Source organism: Euprymna scolopes, chromosome 18, assembly GCF_053919585.1.
Source record: "Euprymna scolopes isolate OS-2025 chromosome 18, ASM5391958v1, whole genome shotgun sequence".
Taxonomy (NCBI): domain Eukaryota; kingdom Metazoa; phylum Mollusca; class Cephalopoda; order Sepiida; family Sepiolidae; genus Euprymna; species Euprymna scolopes.
In genome coordinates this window covers 113,007,126-113,032,125 of record NC_136499.1, presented here as the reverse complement: position 1 = coordinate 113,032,125, position 25,000 = coordinate 113,007,126, and the positions used below count along the sequence as shown (strand labels likewise).

The following is a 25,000-nucleotide window of genomic DNA, read 5'->3' as shown; positions in this document are numbered from 1 at the left end:
TAAATATATATAAATATATTAATATATATAAATATATATAAATGTATATAAATATATATAAACATATATATAAATATATATAAATATATATAGATATATATATATAAATATATATAAATATACATAAATATATATATAAATATAAATATATATATAAATATACATATATATAAATATATAAATATATATATATATATAACTATATATATAAATATATGTATATATATAAATATATACATATAAATATATATACATACATATCGAGATATGTATAGATATATATATATAAATATATATAAATAAATATATATACATATAAATATATACATATAAATATATATATATATATATATATATATATATATATAGAGAGAGAGAGAGAGAGAGAGTGGGCTTTTAACGGAGGATGCCTCCAGGGTAAATGTTTTCGCATGCTTTATTTCCGTTAAGGGAATTTTCTTTAAACAATGTTCTTTTGCCAAAGTCTGCAGTTTAAAGAAGTCTGAAGAAATGCTGGTTATGTGAAAATTTTTAAACGCCATAATGCTGGAAATTGTTCAACTGGTATTGAAACAATGATAACTTACAATTAAATACACTTTCTGTTGCTATCAATTCCTTTGTTGAAGTCTTGGTTTTGTTAACACAGTATATATATATATATATATATATATATATATATATATATATATATATATATATATATATGAATATATATATAAGCGAGATAAGATACTGATAGAATTCAGATAAAGATCCTGATGGATATTTCTTGAAGTAATATTTCAAGGAGATCCTAGCCAAAAAGGAAAAGCTCAATATTTAAGAATAGAGCAATATATAGGTTTCGTGGTTTAATTTTAAATTCTGAAAAATCAAACAACATATAGAGGCATATATTCGATTTAAGAATTTATTGCTTGACAAAGGAATATATAGAAAGGGTTATTTTAATTTCCGTAATCCATGGATTTTCAACAATAGCTCATATCATCAGAGGAAATGAAATGCAGTTAGCAAAATGTTCAGCTGCAAATGGACGCTATTTTGCTTTTCAGCACAATTATTGAAAATAGTTTTTGGGTGGTTGTAGATAATTATATGGAGAAATTATACGAAAAGAGAAGTTGATACAACCTGGGTAGTCCATTATCAGAAGGAGTCCAATGTCATTCAGGGTTATAAATCCGGATGGGCAGAATATAGGCCCATGGGAGAAAGTGATATTCCTATATAGCGAAAGCGTACTGCTCAATCTTGATATTTCGAAAGTATACCGGGCTGTCTTATTCGTTGTTGCGTTGATTGTGTGTTATTTGCTTTGGTCCAAATGCTTTCTCGATGTTGACAGAGTATATCCGAAATTGGGTGGATATACCATTCCATTGTAATTATTCTCATGAGTAATAGAATTTGAACATTGAATTAAGTGTGCGATGAACCTCGGAATCAATAGTATAGTTATCAAAATACCAAAGATGGCAAAATAATCCAGGTGTTGATATTCGGAAGAGCACGCTGAGGTATGAGTCTAATAGAAAGATAGTTCGTTATCTTGTTTATATTGGATGAATGAGACTTTTTAGATGAGGGAAAGAGGAAGTGGGTTGAAGTAGAGACGGTAAAGAGAGAGGGGGAGGGTTAAAGTTGGGCGAGCATACATGTTCTTAATGGAGTATTTATGGCAGGGGGAAGGGGTAATTGCGTTTTAGTATTTTTTAAAGGGGTTGAACTCTTGATTTTAATTTCAAGTGGGAAATGGATATTCTTGTGATTTTCAATGTGATGTGTGCGTGATAGGGGTGGGTGTGCTGTTTTTGCTGTGGGGATGGGTGAGCTGATGAGGTGGAGACGCGCCATGGTGTGAAAATCTAGAATGTTTGGAGGGTTACTTAAATAAGTGTTCAAGTTTGGCTTATCTTAATTTTGAGTGTATAATTTAAAGGTGACTTGGTTAGTTGAGATAAGTCAGTTAAATACGTTTATTGTCGTAGTTTGATCTAGTTTAAATGTTTGTTTAAATTTTATTTAAAATATATATATATATATATATATATATATATATATATATATATCTGTTTGGAGGCAATGTATGGATGAGCCTGTTTAGTTGTTCGTTGAGTTGGAATTGATGTTTGAGTGAGTGCTTTATACACTGTGGTTAATTATACATTTTTTTAAATATGTTTTTTATAAAGGGGCGAGTTGATTTAAATGTGGGGCTGGGTATGTGGTCGTTCATGCGTGGTTAATTTTGACTATTTGTATTTTGATTACTTGTATATCCACCTATCAAACCTAAACATAAGTGCAAATATAAGCACATGTATACCCACAGATATTCAAACATACGACCATATATATGTACAGACATACACACACAAACAGATAGCCTACACTTACGTACAAACACTGATACATACCATGCTTACACAAATACATACCTATACATATACGCATTGCTATACCAATGTATATGGTGCATTCAATTACACACACACACACACACACACACACACACACACACACACACACACACACATATATATATATATATATATATATATATATCATAATGCAAACACGCATATTAGAGAAGGGAACTACTTTTATAGCCGGGCGAATATGAATCCACGCGTACTCGAGATAGCGTGTACGTACGTTTAAAGATATACATATACATCAACAAATAATCGGGTTTATCTGGTGATTCTATTTTAGAGAAGGGTGTATTCACCAATTGCCAACACAGTTTTTATGGTCTAGGGAGATATAGATTGTTAGAGTGTACCAGTAAACGGCCAAAGTGCATAACTCTGTTTAATATCCATGCTCACATAAACATACGCACACACACATACACACACACACACACACACACACACACACACGCATATATATATATATATATATATATATATATATATATATATATATATATACTTGTTTATTGTTATATAAACATGTTTACATCCCGCTGCTTCAAACAGCTATTTGTTTCAATCAAACAACAGATATCATCAGGCAGCGACTTGACTATTCAAATGTTCAGTGAATAATGGATTTTTTAGGTAGGAACTCTTTAAAGGTTGGAGTTAAAAAACCTTAAAACACAGAACTTTAATTATAAGATGTAAAGAGGGAGGGGCAATCTAAAGAAAACTAATAAAAAAATATCATGGAGAGAGAATGATGAGGAGGAGAAAAAAGAAATAGAGAAAGAAAATAAATAGAGGAAAAAAATACGGAGAAGAAAAAGAAAAAAACGATATAAAGGGTTATTATAAAGAAAACAAGGGCTAGAAGAGAAAAGAAAGAATGATGAAATATAGTTAAAGAGAGAAAGAGTGAAAGTAAGAATTAATAAAAAGGGAAGTTTAGAATGTTGAGCAGATATAGAAAGGGAAAAGATCTGCGTGTAAACTAATTTATGGGCAATTATACATTACAACAAGGAGACGCGTTATTACAACACAAACAAAAAATACAATCTTAGCGTTAAAAGTGTACATGTCAAAAGATGATATATATATATATATATATATATATATATATACAAACACATATATATACATATATATACATACATATACATATATATATTTGTACACACATAAGCAATCATACATACGCAGTATATATGCACACACACACTCACACACGTGCATACATACATATATACACTCTACAGCGCATAATTATATGTATATAGATTCAACATAAAACGAACGTGCACAAGCTCACCCATATATATATATATACATACTCATATATAAGGAAATGAAGTTAATAGACAAGAACAAACATATATATATATATATACATTCACGCACATATATACACTTATATATGCATATACACACATACCCACATATATATACACATATATATACAGCCAATCATATATAGACACGTACAAACATATACTTATTCAAACATGCATATGTATAAGGAACACATAGACATACGTAAATATTAATATTGCTACAGCACATACAACATCCACCCTCTCATGCGTGCATACATATACACTCATACAAACTTGAACCCATGCTCGTACATATAGGGGCAATGTGCCAAAACTAGTTCAGGTATGGTGGCTTCGGTGGCTTTGAGCAGGCTATATTTTAATTTTAAATTATGTACGTATGTTTGAATACATGTGGGTATACATGTGCTTATATTTGCACATGTTTAGGTTTGATAGGTGGATATACAAGTAATCAAAATACAAATAGTCAAAATTAACCACGCATGGACGACGATATACCCAGCCCCACATTTAAATCAACTCGCCCCTTTATAAAAATTTATTTTTAAATATACAATTAACCACAGTATATAAAGCACTCACTCAAACATCAATTCCAACTCAACGAACAACTAAACAGGCTCATCCATAGATCGCCTTCAAACAGATATATATATATTTTAAATAAAATTTAAACAAACATTTAAACTAGATCAAACTACGACAACAAACGTATTTAACTGACCTATCTCAACTAACCAAGTCACCTTTGAATTATACACTCAAAATTAAAATAAGCCAACCTTAAACTCACTCATTTAAGTAATCCTATAAACATTCCAGATTTTCACACCATGACGTGTCTCTAACTTCACCTCATCAGCTCACCCATCCCCACAGCAAAAACAGCACACCCACCCCTATCACGCACACATCACATTGAAAATCACAAGAATATCCATTTCCCACTTGAACTTAAAATCAAGAGTTCAAACTTTTTTAAAAATACTAAAACGCAATTACCCCTTCCCCCCGCCATAAATACTCCATTAAGAACATGTATGCTCGCCCAACTTTAACCCCCCCTCTCTCTTTACCGTCTCCCTCCTCTTTCCCTCATCTAAAAAGCCTCCTTCATCAAATATAAACAGGATATCGAAATATCTTTCTATTAGACTCATACCTCAAGCAAACCGTTCCAGCATGTTCTTCCGAATATCTATACCTGGATTATTTTGCCATCTTTGGTATTTTGATAACTATACTATTGATTCCGAGGGCCATCGAACACTTAATTCAATGCTCAAATTCTATTAATCATGAGGATATTTACAATGGAATGGTATATCTACCCAATTTCGGATATACTCTGTCAACATCGAGAAAGCATTTGGACCAAAGCAAATAACATACAATCAACGCAACAACGAATAAGACGGCCCGGTATACTTTCGAAATATCAAGATTGAGCAGTACGCTTTCGCTATATAGGAATATCACTTTCTCCCATGGGCCTATTTTCTGCCCACCCAGATTTGTAACCCCGAATGACATTGGACTCCTTCCGATAATGGACAACCCAGGTAGTATCAACTTCTCTTTTCGTATAATTTCCTCCATATAATAATCCACAACCACCCAAAAACTATTTTCAATAATTGTGCTGAAAAGCAAAATAGCGTCCATTTGCAGCTGAACATTTTGCTAACTGCATTTCATTTCCTCTGATGATGTGAGCCATTGTTGAAAATCCATGGATTAAGGAAATTAAAATAACTCCGTTTATATATTCCTTTGTCAAGCAATAAATTCTTAAATCGAATATATGCCTCTATATGTTGCTTTTTCAGAATTTAAAATTAAACCACGAAACTAATATATATATATATATGTATATTTATATATATGTATATTTATATATATGTATATACGGTGTATATATATATACATACACACATACATACATACATATATATACATATGTATATATATACATATATACATACACACATATACATACACATATAACATATATATATAAACAACATTCGGACATTCATACATTCTTGTAGTCTATATTGTTACAACAATCATATATGAGGCAGCCTATTCTAATAGTTCAGAAATATATATGCATATACAGACATCTACATACAATACACACCGAAATACATCCATATCCAAACATACACACAGATATATACATACACATATATAAATATACAAACATACATGCATACATAAAATACACTTATACATACATACTCACACAAATATAGACATATACATATATACCTGTACCTTGCCACCAAATGATACATCTAAAGTAGAAACAGACATGAATACATTTACCACATAAATTCCCTTTTTCTATCAAACTCTACACGCTATGTTTCATAGCCTCACCCGCTTGTTACATTTTCCTAAGTTATAGGTTTTTTCGTAAAAATTTACACTACGTAAAAGTTTATATTGAATTCAGCATGAAGTTCATAGGCCTATCCTCATATTAAGCAAACACTCTTTCGATGGTAAGGCAGATATACATAAGATGTATCACGATACAATAATAATATATAATGACACATGACAGAAATCAGAGTATTTAGGTTATACAAACCGAGTACACAAGCTTATATATTGTAGTACTTACCTTCATCTTTGTTTATTCACCCTAATTTCCTTATCCCCTTTTCTTTCATTCACCCTTCATTCCTTACTTTCTTTCATCTATATATTTCTTCATTTTTTTTTTTAAATTACTTATTCTACCCGGGTATACAAAGATCTTATATCCATACATGCACACACCCAAAAATATCCATATGCATATATTATTACGAGGTTCACTCAAAAACAATCTATTACTCGTTTGGTTACAAATATACCTTCATACAGGTACTTGTTTCGGTTAGTAATACCATAACTGCTCGATGAAGTAGAATATTAAGCGACTTACGTAACCCATACCGGTATGATCATAGTTGCGACCTCACTTATCCTCTTTGTGGGGGGGGGGGTTATTTGATGGGGGTTAGTTGTACTCATAGTTGTTCTAGTCTACTAATTTAGAGTTCTTTAAGTGCGTGTATTCTGTAATATTTGCAGGATATAGCAGTTTCTTTTTTAATATTTAATAATTTTTCTCTGTCTTTAAACCTAGTTATCTCAAGTTTTTCTGATAAGCATAATAGACATGGTGAGTTCAATGAGTGGCAAGTATTTGCCCTCCTAATAATCTTCCATTCTATACTAGGTGTTTTATTTTCTCTAACTAATTTCCAGTAATATAACGATAAGGAAGTGTCCTTTTCATATGTTTGATTACTCATCGAGCGTGTATGTCCATAGAATCTATTTTTGAAAGTCATTTGGGTACTCCCTATGTAGAATCTTTCGTCCCTTGGGTTCTCCACCGGGAATATCTTAGCTTGGTATACCACTGATGAGGTCAGACATTCATTTTTTATTGGGCATTCCTCAGGCTTTTTACAGTTACATTTATTCACCGCAGTGTTTGCACTATTATTTTCATCTTCTCTATTAGTCGTCTTTAAAATTCTTCCATTATGCTTTTTTATAATCCTTTCTAAGTTATCACTACAGCTATAACTTAATTTTAATGTATTTTTATTAAATATTTTATGTAATATATTATTTGGTGGGAAATGCTTGTTAATAAGTTGTAAAAATTTTGTACCAAGTTTTGTTTTCAACATAATATTCAAATAATTTTCCTACCGCGATTTCTAGATCCATTTGTGCTAGTGTTAGTTACCTTATATTTTATCTCTATGTCCTTATACCCACTATTTTTAAGTGCTGTATTATAAATAGCTTTGCAATCATTGAAAGTTACTTCATTAGATGAATTGTTACTTATTCTACTTTCAATAGATAATGGTATATGTTTAATAATGGATGGTGGATGGTTAGACTGCGGGTGCATATAAATAGGATTAGCATTATCCTTCATATATGGTTTATAAGTATTCGAATCCAGATCTAAAGTAACGTCAAGGAAATTAACCTGTTTTAAGTTAGCATTAACTTCTACTTTTAGGCCAAAGTCTTTCATGTCCCTATGGATTGCTCTCCTAATCTGATCACATTTAACACTGGAGTGTGGTAGCATACTATTGAATGTACGAAGGGGTTACCACGCTACAGAAGTAAAATAAAATGCTATTATTCGTCTCTGTATGTCTGTAATGTGTGTGTGTGTATATATGCGCGGGTGTGGCAAAGTGTAGGCATTTATAAGTATATTAATATATGTATATAGGTACATGTGGGGTTTAGATAACTTTTGTGTTTTATATTTATTCATAGTTTGTTTGTTTATTTGTTTCAATTTTATTTTATTTTTATTTAATTTTATTTATTTTTGTTTTGTTTTATTTAACTTAATGTAATTTTAACTCTATTCCTGCGTAGTTTCAGAGTTATTGTCTAGTTTCAGTATGTGTGTTGTGAAAAAAAAAGCGTACAGAATGGATTCGCTTTTGGATATAGGTATTAATGTGTGTGTGTGTGTGTGTGTGGAGGTGTCTCTGTATGTGCGTGTTGTATGTGTGTGTGGGTGGATGTAGATTAAAAGGCACCGGTCAGTACTTAGCTGACCATTGCTAAGGTTCTTAACTTACAGACTCCAAGACAAGAAAACTAAATTCCCAAGTACCTTATGCCATAAAAACCAAAAGTTAGCTTGGAAGGGGAAAGGGAAAAGAAAAAAAGATGTTTATTATCTTCAAAAGACCTCACTCATCCTTTTACCGTTTTTTATGACTCCCACCCAGGTTGCATGCTAACTTGATAAACGAAATAGGAAATGTATTTGGTGGAAATATCACTTTCGACGGTAATTCTTGGCCTGAAGACATAATTCCCTTATGTGAGTGATTACAGAAACATGTATGCACATATGTAGCCATTAATGTTTGTATAAATAAATTAATATATATATATATATATATATATATATATATATAGTACATCATCTAAATTTATATTAAAATAAATTTTACTTCCTATATTTTCTCCATAAATTTCATAAGCGTGGTTTCTGATGAAAGGGAAAGAATTTCTGTTTTTTTTTTAGGTTGGGTGAGTAAATTAAATGGCATTTAGTACAATATTTATTCATGTAAATTTAAATCAAACGACATTTGATTTTCTCCTTTCGTCCTTAAATTTCATGAACGGGGGTTTCTGACAAAGGAAGAAGAATTGCTTTTTTTTTTGTTTTTTGTTTTTTAGATTAGTCGAGACACAAAAACTAAATATCATTTAGTACAATATTTATTCAACTGAATTTAAAATCAAGAAATTTGATTTTTTTTTTTTTTTTTTGTTCTTTAGTCCCTACATTTCTTGAGCGAGGTTTCTGACAAAGAACAGAAACCAAAAAACTGTTATGGCTATCAAGTAACCACAAAGAAGAGAACGACGGAGAACAGTTTAAACATGAAAAACGGAAAGGTTACAAAGGAAAAGTGTAGGTAATTCACCGAGCATGCGAGAGTCGCTCTGGAATTAGATCCTCCGCCTGGGACCGCCATGCGTAAAGTTTATATGAACGATGGATTAATCGATTTGGAGGGTGGTTCCCCACAACACCTGCCTCCCAAGCTGATTTCTCCGGTTGTGAAATCAGTATCTTCACTTTTTGTGCAGCAGTATATTCAATTCAAACTAAATAGATTTGAAATTTGTATAACATATGCCCTTAACTTTTTAATAATCCGTTTAAATTTTATTGACAAAAATATTTGCACAATAAAATCAATTTTTTTCCAGTTACTGTACAACTTTACAGTTAGTTAGTTTTTTTTTTTTTTTCATTATCTTTGTACAAATTCTCCTCAGTTTTCGGTTAATATTGTCTACATGAATTTTTTTTTTTTTTTTTTTTTTGCCAAGTTTAGAACTGTTTTGGCATTAGTTTGCCATTTTCATTTTTCTTTTTATAGAAATAACCCTTTGTTTTATACTGAGATTGAACATATTTTTTCCTTTTTTCTGGAGCCGGCATTTCTTTAATGGCGGTCGCTCTGTCTCTCGAACCCAATGTCGCCAAGTAGCCACAAAGAACAAAACAACGGAGAACAGTTTAAACATGTATTACATGAAAAACGGAAAGGTTACAAACGACCAGTACCAGTAATTCGCCAAACATGCGAGGGTCAGGGTCACATGGAATTAAATCTCCGCCTGGGACTGTCATGCGTAAAATTTATATAGACGATTGGTTAGTCCATTTGGAGGGTGGTTTCCCACAACTAAAACTAAATAGCATTTAGTATAATATTTATTCATCTAAATTTAAATAAAAAGAAATTTGAATTCCATTATTTTGTCCCTTTAGTCTTTTCATATTATACGTGTTGTTTTTTGACAAAAGGGGAAGAATTACGACATTTTAGATTGGCCGAGACCAAAACAAAAAAAGCATTTAGTACAATATTTATTCATTTAAATTTAATTTAAAAGTAATTTGAATTTCTTTATTTTGTCGTTTAGTCCTCGCATTTAATGAGTGAGGTTTCTGACAAAGACGAAAAAATTATTTTTTTTTTGTTTTTTTTTTAGGTTGCCTGGAACAAAAATAAATTAAGTAGCATTTAGTAAAATATTTATTCATTTAAATTTAAATTAAAAGAAATTTTAATTCCTATATTTTGTCCTTTATTCCTTACATTTTCTAAAGTAAGTTTTTGACAAAAGGAGAAATTACTATATTTTTAAGTTAGCCGCGACCAAAAAATAAAATAGCATTAAGTACATTAATTTAAAATTAAAAGAAATTCGAATTTCTTTTGTTCTTCCTTTAATCCTTGCATTTCATGAGCGTCGTTTATTCATCTAAATTTAAATTAAAGCAATCATGTCCCTGCTTTATCGTAATTTTCATGGCAGGAGTTCATCTGAACTTCGATCTCTGGTCCCCCCTCGCTAGACTTTCACGAAAAACACTGGTCTTGCCAAAACCACTATCAACAATTTCCCACACTCTTTATATGTGCCTACACCTAAACGCGGATTCCATGAACAGTGCTTCTTTCTTAGAATTGCACGCCTGTGGAACTCTATTCCGTTTGCCTGCTTCCCAGCTGACTACAATCTGATTGTCTTCAAGTCCAACATGAACAAGTTCTTATTGAACCGTCCTCCTAAGTAACCCAAGTTACAAAATTCCCACTAATGTTTACTACGCTAAAATCACAATGACTAATATATACCTATTAACCCTTATCCTCGAGTGGCCTCTGTGCCTTAATAAGCGGTGACCCCCCCCCATGTAAAAAAAAAAGTTAATTTCTTTATTTTATCCTTTTGTCTTCGTATTTAACGAGAGAGGTTTCTGATAAAGGGGTAAGAATTCATCTTTTTTTTAAAGTTAGCTGAGACCAAAAAATTAGATAGAATTAGGTACAATATTTATTTATCTAAATTAAAATGAAAAGAAATTTGAATTCCTTTTGTTTTTCCTTTAGTCCATGGGTTCTTTTGATTGTAAAGTTCAACTTAAAGTTTTAATTTTCTTTCTCTTCTACTCTCCATTGATCTTTTTTATTCGGTTGGGATTAAACTATCTATATATAATTACTGGTATTTTCATTAGATTATAGTTTACCATTGAGTATATCAGGAAAACACTGCATCTTTTTGATTTCATAACTTTGTATATGATGCTTGCAACATCTTGTCAGACGAGTGCCACTCCCTCAGACGCTTAGTCCCTGAGGCCAAATGCCTGAGGAAGTATCTATACAAAAATGATGTTACAGAGTCTTAGCTTTGTACGACAGCTAAGTCTCTCTCTCGGTTCAAAATGTTAAGATCCAGGAACAAGCAAGAGCAAGGTAGCCAGCAACAAATCAAACTGCAGACCAGCTTTATGGTTTTTTTAAATCAGAGATTTGCTTCTCCTAGATAGGTTGCCTTCACCACGGCTTACGGGAGCCCTCTCCACCCAAAAACATATATACATACACACAAATATACACGGTGCTAGTTGGCCGTTGACCCCAAAAAAGGGTTCATTCGCCCTTTGGAAGGTCTTGTTTTTAATCCTTCAGGGAGACTAGCCGCCCTCCTCACCAAACAAGTCTGGTGGGGGAACCAGTTTCGTCGCCGGTGACCCGACTATGAGGCAGGTAGTACTGGGTTACATGGTACCAGTAGCATATGACATGACCTGACCACTTTGTATATATATATATACGTATATATACATTGTATATATACGTATATATACATCCATATGTATACATATGTGTATATATACATGTATATGTATATATGTGCATGTACATGTATATGTATATATATATATATATATATATGTGCATGTACATGTATATGCATATATATGTATATGCATATATATGTATATATATATATATGTGTGCATGTATATGGATATATGTATATATATGTATATATGTGCATATATATGTATATGTATATATGTGTATATATATGTATATGTATTTATGTATATATATATGGTGACTGCCACTTCTTTACAGAAGACGGCCAACCCTCACGATACGATGGCGTGTGAGTGAGTCCGCATATGATTCCACATAGCCCCACCCGGCCTGCAGAGTTTGCCGCATATTCTGCAGGATAACCTTGTTGGTGACCGCCCCCCTCCCTCCCGTGCTCCCAGTTCATGTCCCGCGTGCGTAGTTCCATGACTCTTGAGGCCTGCCTTTGACAGGCACACCCTGTCGCATATCCCGCACGAGTACGTGGGGTCGAGATCAAAGTCCTCTGTATCCTCTCGCTTTCGTAAGGCTCGCTTTATAGTGGCGTGCTCAACTCTCAAAACCTCAAAATTCTCACATCCCACATAGACGTAGTGCCTCCAACTTTCCCGGTCTTCAGCTATCTCCTCCCACCTTGTTATTTCTATGCCAAGTGCCCGCAGGTTTCCCTTAACTACATCTTTGTACCTTTTCCGAGGTTTGTGATTGGGTCGTTTGCCACATTCAAGCTCCCCATAGAACAATTGCTTAGGTATCCTATAATCCTCCATTCTCACTACGTGACCCGCCCATCGAGTCTGGTTTCGAAAGACTCGAGCCTCTATGCTGAATGTGCTCGCCTTCTTGAGCACCTCTTCATCGGACAAGAGAGCTTGTTTGGTGACATTAAATATCCTGCGTAGGCATGTCTGGTGGAATCTTTCCAGAGCCTTGATATGACAGCGATATGTCGTCCATGTTTCCGAGGCATATAGGAGGACAGGTAGTACACAAGTCTCGTATACCTTTATCTTTGTTTTGAAGGTCAGGGCTCTGTCTGCCCACACTCGTTTTTCGAGATTACCAAAGGCCTTACTTGCCTTATTGATCCTTCCTAAGATTTCCTTATCGAGGGTTCCGTCGCTCGATATAGTACTGCCAAGATATACAAAGTCATCAACGGTGCCCAGTTTCGTTCCATTTACACAGATGACCGGTTCCTCGTAGCGGCTGTTTGGAGCTGGGGTGAACATTACCTTGGTTTTCTCCAGGCTAATTGTGAGGCCAAAGGCAGTGCACGCCCTGGAGAAGCGGTCCATGATGCCCTGCATATCTTCTGCCGTGTGTGCGACGAAGTCTACATCGTCAGCATACAGCAGCTCCCTGACAAGTGAGGGAAATGTTTTCGATCTGGCCCTGAAACGAGTAAGGTTGAATAACTTGCCCGTTGTCCGAAATCGAAAGAGCACTCCCGTTTCACAGTTTCTAAATGCGAACGTGAGTGTTGTTGCGAAATAGATTGAGAACAAGGTTGGAGCTAGAATATCTCCCTGTTTAACCCCGTTGTCGATGGCAATGCCCTCTGAAACTGTGCCGTTTAGCTGGAGACGCGCTTTCATGTTTTCATGCAGTTCTCTGATCATATTTACGAAACCAGGTGGACATCCATGTTTCCCCAATATTATCCACAGGGCAGTTCGGTTTACAGTGTCAAAGGCTTTTTTCAGATCTACAAATACCTGGTATAGAGCTAGCCTTTGTTCTTTGCATTTTTCCTGTATCTGACGGACTGAGAAGATCATGTCCATTGTGCCACGCCCGGGTCTGAACCCACTTTGGGCTTCGGGCAGTACTGAGGGGCAAATATATTCATTTAGTCTGTTTAGTAGGAGTCTGGCAAATACCTTACCGACTACCTCCAACAGACTTATACCCCTGTAGTTCCCACATAGGACTTTTTGTCCTTTTCCCTTATACAGTGGGATTAGTATCGCGTTGATCCAATCTTGGGGTACAGGAGACCCAGACCAGACCTTGGATATCAATCGGTGTACTTCAGCTGTAATTTGATTGCCCCCATATTGGAGAATCTCGACAGGAATGCCGTCCAGCCCCGGCGACTTTCCCGTATTTATCTCGCTAATAGCTTTGCTGATATCATGTTGAGTCAGGTGAGCCAGCATCTTTTGTCTGATTTCCTGCTGTGGCAGATTCCTGATGACTTCCTCATCAATAGTTGAGGGGTTGTCGAACAGATCTCTGAAGTGTTCTGTCCAGCGCTGCATGATTTTGTCCAGGCTCCTATTTAGCGACGCCCCATCCTTTGATCTGAGGGACACCATCACTGAGGATTGAGGCCCAAATACCTGTCTGATAAGGTGTTACATAGTTTTTGCATCTTTGCTATCAAACGCCAGTTGCACCTGGTTGGATATATTCTTCCACCATTTATTCTTCATGCTTTGTATGTTGCGTTGTAGCAATGCTTTCGCTTCCTTGAACTCCTGCTTTAGTCTCGGCCGGTCCCTTTTGGGCGCTCCGAGCATTTTCTGGAGTGCGTTATTTTTTTGCTCTATAAGTTCATTGATTATGGCATCATTTTCGTCGAACCAGTCTTGATTCTTTTGTTTCACAACACCTAGTACTTCACAGCTGACATTGTGTACGGTCGACTTAAATTTCTCCCATGAACCATCGTAGTCTGCACTTCCGAGAGCGACTTGTAGTTCTTTCTGCACGGCCTTGGACTTTAGCTTACCTGTGGCTAGTCTTTTGGGTGGCTGCGCACCTTGTGACCGGAATCTCCTCCTAATGTGGAGTTTCAGCTTGGCTCTAACAAGCATGTGATCCGTTCCACAGTCCGCACCCCTCATCACGCGAACCTTGCAGACATCCTGAATGTCTCTTCTTCTGGTGATAACATAGTCCAGGATATGACCGTGTCCAGAGCGAGGATGAAACCATGTAGCTTTATGGGCGGCCTTTTGCTGTGAGAACGTATTGCATATCACCAGCTCAAATTCAGAGCAAAGCTGTAAGAGGTGAAGTCCATTCCTATTCGTCTTACCCGTACCATATTTTCCCAACGGTGACCAAATCTCATGGTCATTTCCCACTCTAGCATTGAAATCCCCCAGCAGCATTATTTTATCCGCTTTCGGGGTTGAACATAGGGCTGCTCGTAACTCCTGGTAAAATGTAAGGGTGTCTTTTTCGTCCCTGCAGAGCGTGGGAGCGTAGATGGAATATACGCTACCAAAACGATTTCTCCCTATGGGTGCTCTAAGGTACATAATCCTATCAGACAGCGCGCATGGCTGTTCTAATCCTTTAACTAGTTCGGTTCGGATGGCAAACCCCACCCCACCGACCCTCCTTTCCCCGTCTGGTTTTCCCTTCCAGAAGAAAGTGTATCCACCTCCCACTTCGGATAGCTGATCTTCACCACTCAGGCGGGTTTCCGCCAGAGCAGCGATATCAATCCTATACCGCTTAAGTTCCTTCGCGACGATAGCTGTTCGTCGCTCAGGGTTAGAAGAAAAAATATCGTGATCAATAAGTGTTTGGACGTTCCAGGTCGATATCATGAGTCTTTGTTTGTTCTTTTGGGTATTTCTCCTGCTTTAAGGAACAGCCGCCAACCGCAGTAAGCTGGCCAGCTCGGAGATGAACAGGCAATTTTTGGGTCACCTTTTCTAGACCCCTCCCTATAGAGAGGGTGAGCAGTGCTGTCCTCAAAAGGGCTGCTCAGACACTCAAGACCTCGCCGAGGCAAGCTGCTGTTCATTCAACTAAACAACGACGTTAGATGGGTCGAGAGTCGCACACGTGTGGAGTCATGACTGTCCACTTCCAGCTTGTTAGGCCTGTGGACGTCGCCATTTGTCAATCGCCATGTGACTTTGTAGAGGGTTGTCTGTACAGAAGATTACTGTGTTTTACGCTTGTACAACACGTAGAACACGCTCTTTCTCCACTAAGCCAATAACCAGTGACAGGCTAAGCAAGATGACTGATTGGCGGAGTGGAGTGCAGGTTTACTTTCAGAGTGTCCTTCTCCTAGACAGATGGCCTAACAAGACCTACGGGTCCATCTCTCCGGGTGGGCTTAACCAGCGCCTGGGCACCAAGTCAGGGATTTCTATGGCCCCGCACGGCAAATTTTTTTTATTTTTTTTTTTTTATTTACACATATACACATATGTACATACATGCAATGGTGCTAGTTGGCCGTTGACCCCCCCAAAGAAGGGTTCATCCGCCCTTTGAAAGGTCTTGTTTTTAATCCTTCAGGGAGACTAGCCACCCTCCTCACCAGACAAGCTGGTGGGGGAACCGGTTTAGTCGCCGGTGGCCCGACCATGTGGCAGGTAGTACTGGGTTACATGGTACCAGTAGCATATAGCATGACCTGACAAGAGTATATATATATATATATATCTATGTACATGTATATATGTGTATATATGAATGTATATGCATATGTATATGTATATGACTATATATTATATGTCTATATATGTGTGTAGATGTATATATATATGTATATATGTGTATTCACACACACACACACACACACACATATATATATATATATATATATATGTGTGTGTGTAAGTAATTAATGAAAACAAAGGGATGTAATGTTTACCTGATATACACAATGGTAAACTTCAAACTAATATAATAAGAGTATTTATATATAAAAAATCCCAACTGAATTAAAAAAGCTCAATATGCAATAGAGAGTATAACTTATTACAAGAGTAAGAAAATAAAAACTGTAAGTTGAACTTTACAATCAAAATTTATTGTTCAACTGAATACTCCAAAAAACAATTTACAAAGTCCTTATTTTACAAAGTTTCAAAGAATGCTATTCTTGTTATTCTTCTCGTCAGAGGACATAAAGAAATCAGCAAATTATATTTGTAGCAATGCTAGAATTGGCTAGTTAAGGAATGAAGTGAAACTGCAATTTATCGTAGTTATAAATTTCCAAATAAAAAAGTGAAAAAATGTTGGATATGTAAAAAAATATATATAAAAGCAAACCACGCATAATATTTCAGCTTGTATGAAAATCCTCTCAAGTTGATCCGAAATTCAAAATAGTTCTTTAGAGAGAATGGGTTCCAAAATAAGTCCAGCGTGACGATGCATATCATCCGATTGGAAAGTCTTCAAAACAGCTGAAATAATGAAAAAAAACTTTTTTCGGACAGTGCAGTAGCCCAGAGAGAAGGCTGTCCCCAGTCGATGGGACCTAATAATAAAAAGAGAAATCCAGTATGAGAACCTTCATTATCTGCTTAATTAGAAAAAGTGATTTCAAATTAAATTTTAAAGTAATTAAGTTCAGGCTAAGCGGGAAAAATCAGTCCGTGAAAGCTCGTATTACTCTGACCGGAAATTGTCTAGATAGAACGAAACAGATCTTTCTATAAAGTGTTAAATTCGATGTATATTATTAAGAAAAGGAGTGAGGATTGTAAAGTTTTAAGTGTTGCAGAATCATAGCTTATTAAGGCTGCTAACAAGTCATGATGACAAAGATGACAAAATAAATAAATAAATAATGATAATAATAGTAATTTAGCAATTTAGTAACAAATTTAGTAATAAGCATAAAAATCTTAGTAATAATAATGAAAAAATTTTATTATATATATATATTATATAATATATATATATATATATATATATATAAACTAATAAAGATGGCGATAAAAATAATATTTATAATAGCAGCAACAGTTAGAGTCACACGAATGATTGTCAATCATATACAGATATTGATAAAAGTAAATATATATATATATATATATATATATACATACATATATATACATACATATATGTATATATACTTATACACACATATACACACTTACACATATACACACTTACACATATACACAAAACATACATACACCTACCTACCCACATTTATACATTTTTGATTGTAAAGTTCAACTTACAGTTTTAATTTTCTTTCCCTTATATATATAAGTATATATATGTATACATATGCCGCTTCTATTTTGGGGGTACAAAATGGTTCAACAGGAAAATTATCCCCAACTCGCATTTAGGTAAAAATGTAGTTTCGTATAAATAATTGAATTCATTCTAAAAGTATCACAGCCAAAACAAATGACATCTCTCTCTCCCTCTCTCTCTCTCTCTCTCTCTCTCTCTCTCTATATATATATATATATATATATATATATATATATATATATATATATATATATATATATATATACTACAGAAAATGGACTGTGATTGATGAAAGTATGATAGGTTATGAAAAGGAGGGGGTTGTAAAGAGATAGGTTTTGATACTCAAAAATTTTACCCTAAGCAAAATATGATGAAAGTAAAGATAATTTTCGCGAAAATATATTTTTTTATATCAACTTTGTTTCCATTCGTACCAAGAGTGACCAACAAAATGATGTTTCCTTACAAAGAGAAAATGTTATATATATATATAATAATAATATAAATATACAAAGAATTAATGTTACCATAGTCAATAAAAGTTACATTTATGGTAGAAAAGTTCATTGGTTTGTATTTTTAAGGAGTTTGTAAAAAAAAAAATTTTTTTAATTTACGAACCGGTTTAAAAAAATCAAAATGACAGCGACTTTGAAAAGGAGAGTCCCGTTTTCAATTTGAAGGAGGGGCACCTGAGCATTCTGTGTTAACAATTAAAGAAAGTTCCGTCAATGTAAGGAATATTTATAAACATATTTTAATGTTTTCCGTTATTTTGTCCTTGAGAAATATTCGATTATGGCATGTGTAGTTTATATAAAAATTAATTTAAGTAGTTATCGCCTCAAATTTCGTTTTAATTTCGGTTCGCTGAAATTATTTCAAGTAAAGAGCATTAAAAACTATTTCAAAACAAAAAAAAACATGAACTGAACTTTTATTGACTATGGTAACATTTATTTCTTGTATATTTATTTTTTCGGGCAGTCGTTTGTTGGCTTTTCTGCTAAACACACTTACTAGATAATATTGACGAAATATCGAAAAACAAAGAAACAAAAACAGTTTTGAAAAATAATGAAGCTTTACTTACTTTAGTAAAATAACCCGAAACAGAAAGATGGGACATTAAAAAGTAAACACGTAATTACTTTAGTTTTTTAAAGCAAAGAATCAATATAAATATGAATAAGAAGAAAATTGCGCCCTTTTCAAGCGGAACAGTTTCCTTTCAGTTTTACAGTATTAAACAGTGTAGTATTGCGCCGTCGGATTAAGGGTTGTACTATTGTAATGTAAAGAACACTCAGAAAGGGTTGTAATCAACTGAATTCCTTCTAGTACACTGACAAAAAAAGCTTAAACACACACACACACACACACACACACACACACACACACACACACACACATATATATATATATATATATATATATATATATATATATATATATATATATATATATACACTGTTGATCAAACATTTAAGACCACTTAAAAATCTTTAAAAGGAAACCTCTTTTAAGGATAGATTCTAAACTCTTCCGACTTAAGGTTATTAATCTAAAAGGTTATGAAAACAAAAAGGTACATTCCAAACATTTTATTTAAAAATTTGCAATTTTATTAAATTAGGCTTTTTACACATGATCAAAATTATAAGACCAAGGGTATAAATTGTTAGATTCGTGGTAATTCTAATGTTTTTAGTTCAGTTAGAGATTAGCAATCACTGTGTAAAGGTGTTACCATACCTAAAGCAAGAAAAATAACCGAAGTAGAGCGCTCTCGAATTCTAGGATTCAATAAGCAAGGTTTGTCACAGAGAGCGATAGCAGCTAAGGTAAATCACAGTAAAACTGTTATTTGCAACTTTCTAAAGAACACTGAGAATTATGGAAAAGCAAAATCCTTTGGTAACCCCCCCCAAAAAAAATTTCTCCTGCATTGAGTAGGAGAATCAGACGGATTGTTATGAATGACAGACAACTTTCTCCTAATCAAATTAAGGCGATTACAGATGCTGATTGCAGTCCAATAACCATCAGACGACACTTAAGACATGGTAAGTAAAAAGCGTAAACAAATTCCCCGATTGCTTCCACGTTACAAAGTGTCCACTTAAGATTTGGTCGTGAATACCAAACATGGAACGTTGAGAAGTAGAAGAAAGTCCTGTTTTCTGATGAGAAAAAATTCAGTTTAGACGGTCCTGATGACTTCCAGCGATATAAGCATGACAAAAACATGCCCCTTGAAATTCTTTCCACATGTCATAGTGGTGGAGGGTCTGTAATGACATGGGGTGCCTTTTCTTACAACGGGGCGATGGAGCTCCAGGTGGTGCAGGGTCGTCAGACAGCAGCTGGTTCTATTAGCATGCTACAAAAAGCATCTTTGATGATGGAGGTTCATCGTTTGTGTGGGGATGGATGGTTATTCTACCAGGATAATACTATCCACACTGCAAGACGGACTTTGAGCTTTCTACAAGTTCATCTCTTGGGACATCTTGCATGCTCACCAGACTTGAACCTAATTGAAAACGTTTGGGGATGGATGACAAGAGAGGTTTATCGAAATGGCGAACAATATTCAACAAAAAATGAACTTCGTGAAGCCATCTTCAGAAACTGGAGCAGGATCCCCCGCACCTTAATGGAAACCCTTATTTCTAGCATGTCCCAAAGAATTTTTGAAGTCATCAAAAGCAGTGGAGGTAGAACTCATTATTAAGTTTGATTGTTGAATGTTTTCATACACTTTTCATACACTTTTTGTACAATTTAATAGAATTTTTGTCTCTGATCTAATAATTTTGATCATGTGTAAAAAGCTTAATTTAATAAAAATTTAAATTTTAATAATAAATCTTTGGAATGTACCTTTTTGTTTCTATAACATTTTAGGTTGTAGTATTGGTAACGTTAAGTCGGAAGAGATTAAAATCTATCCTTAAAAAAGGGCTATTTTTTTAAAGATTTTTTAGTGGTCTTAAATTTTTGATCAGCAGTGTATGTATGTGTATATATGTGCATATATATGTATATATATATATATATATATATGTATATGTATGTACATATATGTATGTATATATATATATGTGTATACATATGTGTATATGTATTTGTATGTATTTCTATATATATATATGTATGTATTTCTCTATACATATCTATATATATGTGTGTGTGTGTGTGTGCATATATATATGTATGTATATATATGTACCTACAAATATTTATATGTTTATATATATACATGTATATGTATGTTTTTATATATATATATACATATATATATATGTATGTATGTATTTCTATATATATATCTATATATATATGTGTATGTATATATATATGTATGTATATATATATATATATATATATATATATGTATCTATACATATAATCAGGTCATGTCATATGCTACTGGTACCATGTAACTCAGTACTACCTGCCTCATGGTCGGGTCACCGGCGACTAAACTGGTTCCCCCATCAGACTTGTTTGGTGAGGAGGGTGGCTAGTCTACCTGAAGGATAAAAAACAAGACCTTCCAAAGGGCGAATGAACCCTTTTTTGGGGTCAACGGCCAACTAGCACCGTGTGTGGTTGTGTGTATGTATGTGTATGCTGGGGTGGAGAGGACTCCCGTGAGCCGTGGTGAAGGCAACCTTTCTAGGAGAAGCAAATCTCTGATTTAAAAAAACCATAAAGCGGGAGACCAGTACCCGCATTAAGCTGGTCTGCAGTTTAACTTGTTGCTGGCTATCTTGCTCTTGCTTGTTGCTGGATCTCAACATCTTGAACCGAGAGAGAGACTTAGCTGTCGTACAAAGCTAAGACCCTGTAACATCATCTGTGTATAGATACTCCCTCAAGCATTTGTCTATAAAAATGGTTCTGCGGCGATGGAAGTCATTTTCGAGCTCATGGACTTTAAGTGTCTGAGGGAGTGGCACTCGTCTGATAATACGTTGCAATCATCATCTGTACATATGTATATATATATGCGTGTGTGTGTGCCTTTGTTTGTTTGTTTGTCTGTTTGTAAATATACAAGCAGGTCAAGCACTGTAAAACACTGGAAGTGTGTTTATTGTAGTGAACATTTGTTGAAATCATTTTCGAGCACTATTCCTATGAGCAAATCCGTAGAACTGCCAACTATCAACTCGATGGTTGTAGGTTCAATCCTCAGCTCGGGAATGGTGCTAGTCTAACCGCACTAATAAGTTGTGATACAACGAAACACCACTGTATGTGGATGACTATATATATATATATATATATATATATGTATAAATATCTATAATCCTATAATTTTTTGTGTAATGATATTAATATTAAAAACACCTTTTTTCTATTTATTAAAAAAAAATACAACTTTGTTATATATGGGTCGTGGAATTGCATTCATCTGCAAAATATCTAGTTAATTTGCATATTCTTTTAAACAATTATTTTAATTAATTCCCTATTAGTTTTTTTCGGGTTTTCTAATGGGATGATCATCTTTAGTTAACTATTACGTGTAATTATATTCATGCAGATATTCTACATAATTTATACTTGCATAATATTTGTGTAAAAAGTTTATAATAAACACAAACCTCATTCTCTATGTATTTATGTATGCGTATATGTATTTGTTTTTAGAAAAAAATCGCCTACCAAACTCTTTTCTCTGTTTTCCGTCTATAGGCTTTTAACTTAATATATAGGGTATTCGAACCCATGTGAAACTTTATATTTAGGTTTTAGTCGGGAAAAATCGGTGCAAAAGTGATAAAACTGAAAAAATGGTGTTGGCTTTCAAGCCGACTTCGAAGATGCGAGGTAGCATGATATGGCCCTCACATGGAGCCACACCAAAGACCATAACCGTGACTGGAGATCTTGTTTTTAACACTCTGGGCACGTGACAATCCAGCGATAAAAAAAGGAAAAAGTGATAGGTAGGGCTGTGACAGCAGACTATTCTTTACATTCTTCTGACTCTCAAGTATATATCCGACACGGTAAGACATAATCAACCGTCTATATAAAACGTACAAGATATTAACGGATATATACTCAAGAGTCAAAAAAGTGTAAAGAATATGCTGTTGTCACATCCCTAGTGATAGGTTGGTTGGTTGTTTTTTGTTTTACAGCATATCGACCCTTTCCAGGTTATTTAATGCCCAAAGATTTTGAAGAAAATTTTTTTAATAGAATATATTTATTGTTTTCAAGTCAGTTTCTATTTAACCCATAGTTGGGACCCTAACAGGTACTGCCACTCCGGGTCAGAGTGGACCTGGGAGCAATGGCAATTAAAGGGTGACTCCACACTCCCCAAAGCCCGCAAACTGGGGCTTCACCACTGGATATAGTTTAAGGTCATATCCAGGACCCCTAGTGATAGGAGATGGTTTTAAATATGCGTCTCAGGCAGTCGATTCTTTTCCTATTATATTGTCTGTTTGACTAATAATTATGAGTGTCCACCAAAAAAAAAAAAAGAAGGAAAAAGGGGTCCATACGTAAAAAGGTTGAGAACAACTGGTCTATATCTATTTATCTATTTCTTTGTGTTTATTAACGTTCAAAGGAAATAAGAGAATCAGAATATTCCATTATATAAAATATGGAATATCATATTAATATATAGATGACTTGAGTATCATCAGCTGTAATCGAAACCGAAGCCAAAACTTATGAAGAATCATTGGTAAAATTATCTATTACAAGAAATGGAAGGTCATAATTAAACGACAGTCACTCGGAAGAAAAAAGATGTAAACATGACACACAAAATAACACACACGTTATCGTATTAATATATTGACTAGCGGGACCTGTGGAAATTCCACAGGGAACTCATTCATATGTAATATATTGATGTTGGCATTCTGTAGATGTTCAGTGTAAATGGATATGTCCTGACATTATTGTAGCCTTTTTGTTAAAACTGCAGAAGTATATATCATTTAAGTTAGCAGGGGCACCTGACATAGCCCCGCTGTAAAATACGCTTAAATATGATATTTTAATTCATGCAGATTTCGTATATATATATTATTATTGAGTTAATTTTATATCGATTCTTATATATTATAAAGTTGTGATTTCAAAAATAAAAAAAAAATATATATCCACATGACTAAGGTGCATCAGCTTTAATCGAAACCGAAACCAAAACTTATGAATAATCATTGGTAAAATTATTTATTATAAGAAATGGAAGGTCATAATTAAACGACAGTTACTCGGAAGAAAAAAGATGTAAGTGTGACACACAAAATAACACACACGTTATCGTATTAATATATAGATGGAATGAGGATTTTCAAATTTTTGCCTATTTTCCGATACCAAAAATGATTCTCTTTACTTGTCTTTTTTATTTGATTTTGTTTTAAGTAAAATCTTCCATTGATGGTAATAATGATAAAATAATGAATAATTGAATATTGATTTTTAAATTAGCGGTAAAACTAATACCTATAGATCATCCTCCACAAATGTGTTTTTACACGTGAGAAAATATCTGCACATTCAACGTGTGTTTTTATTGTAATTGGAACTAAATAACAATTCTATTACCGATATTATAAAGAATCGGAATCGAGAATTTACCATGAAATTTATAATTGTATCGGAATCGGGAAAAATATTAGAATCGTTCCATCACTAAAATAACTGAACAGCATTTCACACAATCCTTCGTTTAGTCTCGAAAGACAAAGGATACTCCCTGTTGGGGCAGCTGCATGTGTAATTGTGAAGCAAGAGTTGCACAATCTCCAACCACACCTTTCCTGAATCGGCATTGTTTGAGTCTAATGGCATGGAAAAGTCCTGGACAACTGGAAACAATGCCGAGAAGCAGAGAGAACATACAGCACCTAGAAGTCCCAAATTGTCACCCATTTAGTATTGACCCGGTTCAACATTGCTTAACTTCAGTGATCCAGTGTGAATCGGTGTGTCAACG

At 34.2% G+C, this 25,000-nt stretch overlaps 1 protein-coding gene across 1 annotated transcript in view; it reads left to right on the top strand.

Annotated features, from left to right (window-relative positions):
* The window catches only part of LOC145297772 (uncharacterized), a 482,067-nt gene that overhangs the window by 224,996 nt on the left and 232,071 nt on the right, over positions 1-25,000 (top strand). The window lies entirely within an intron of this gene.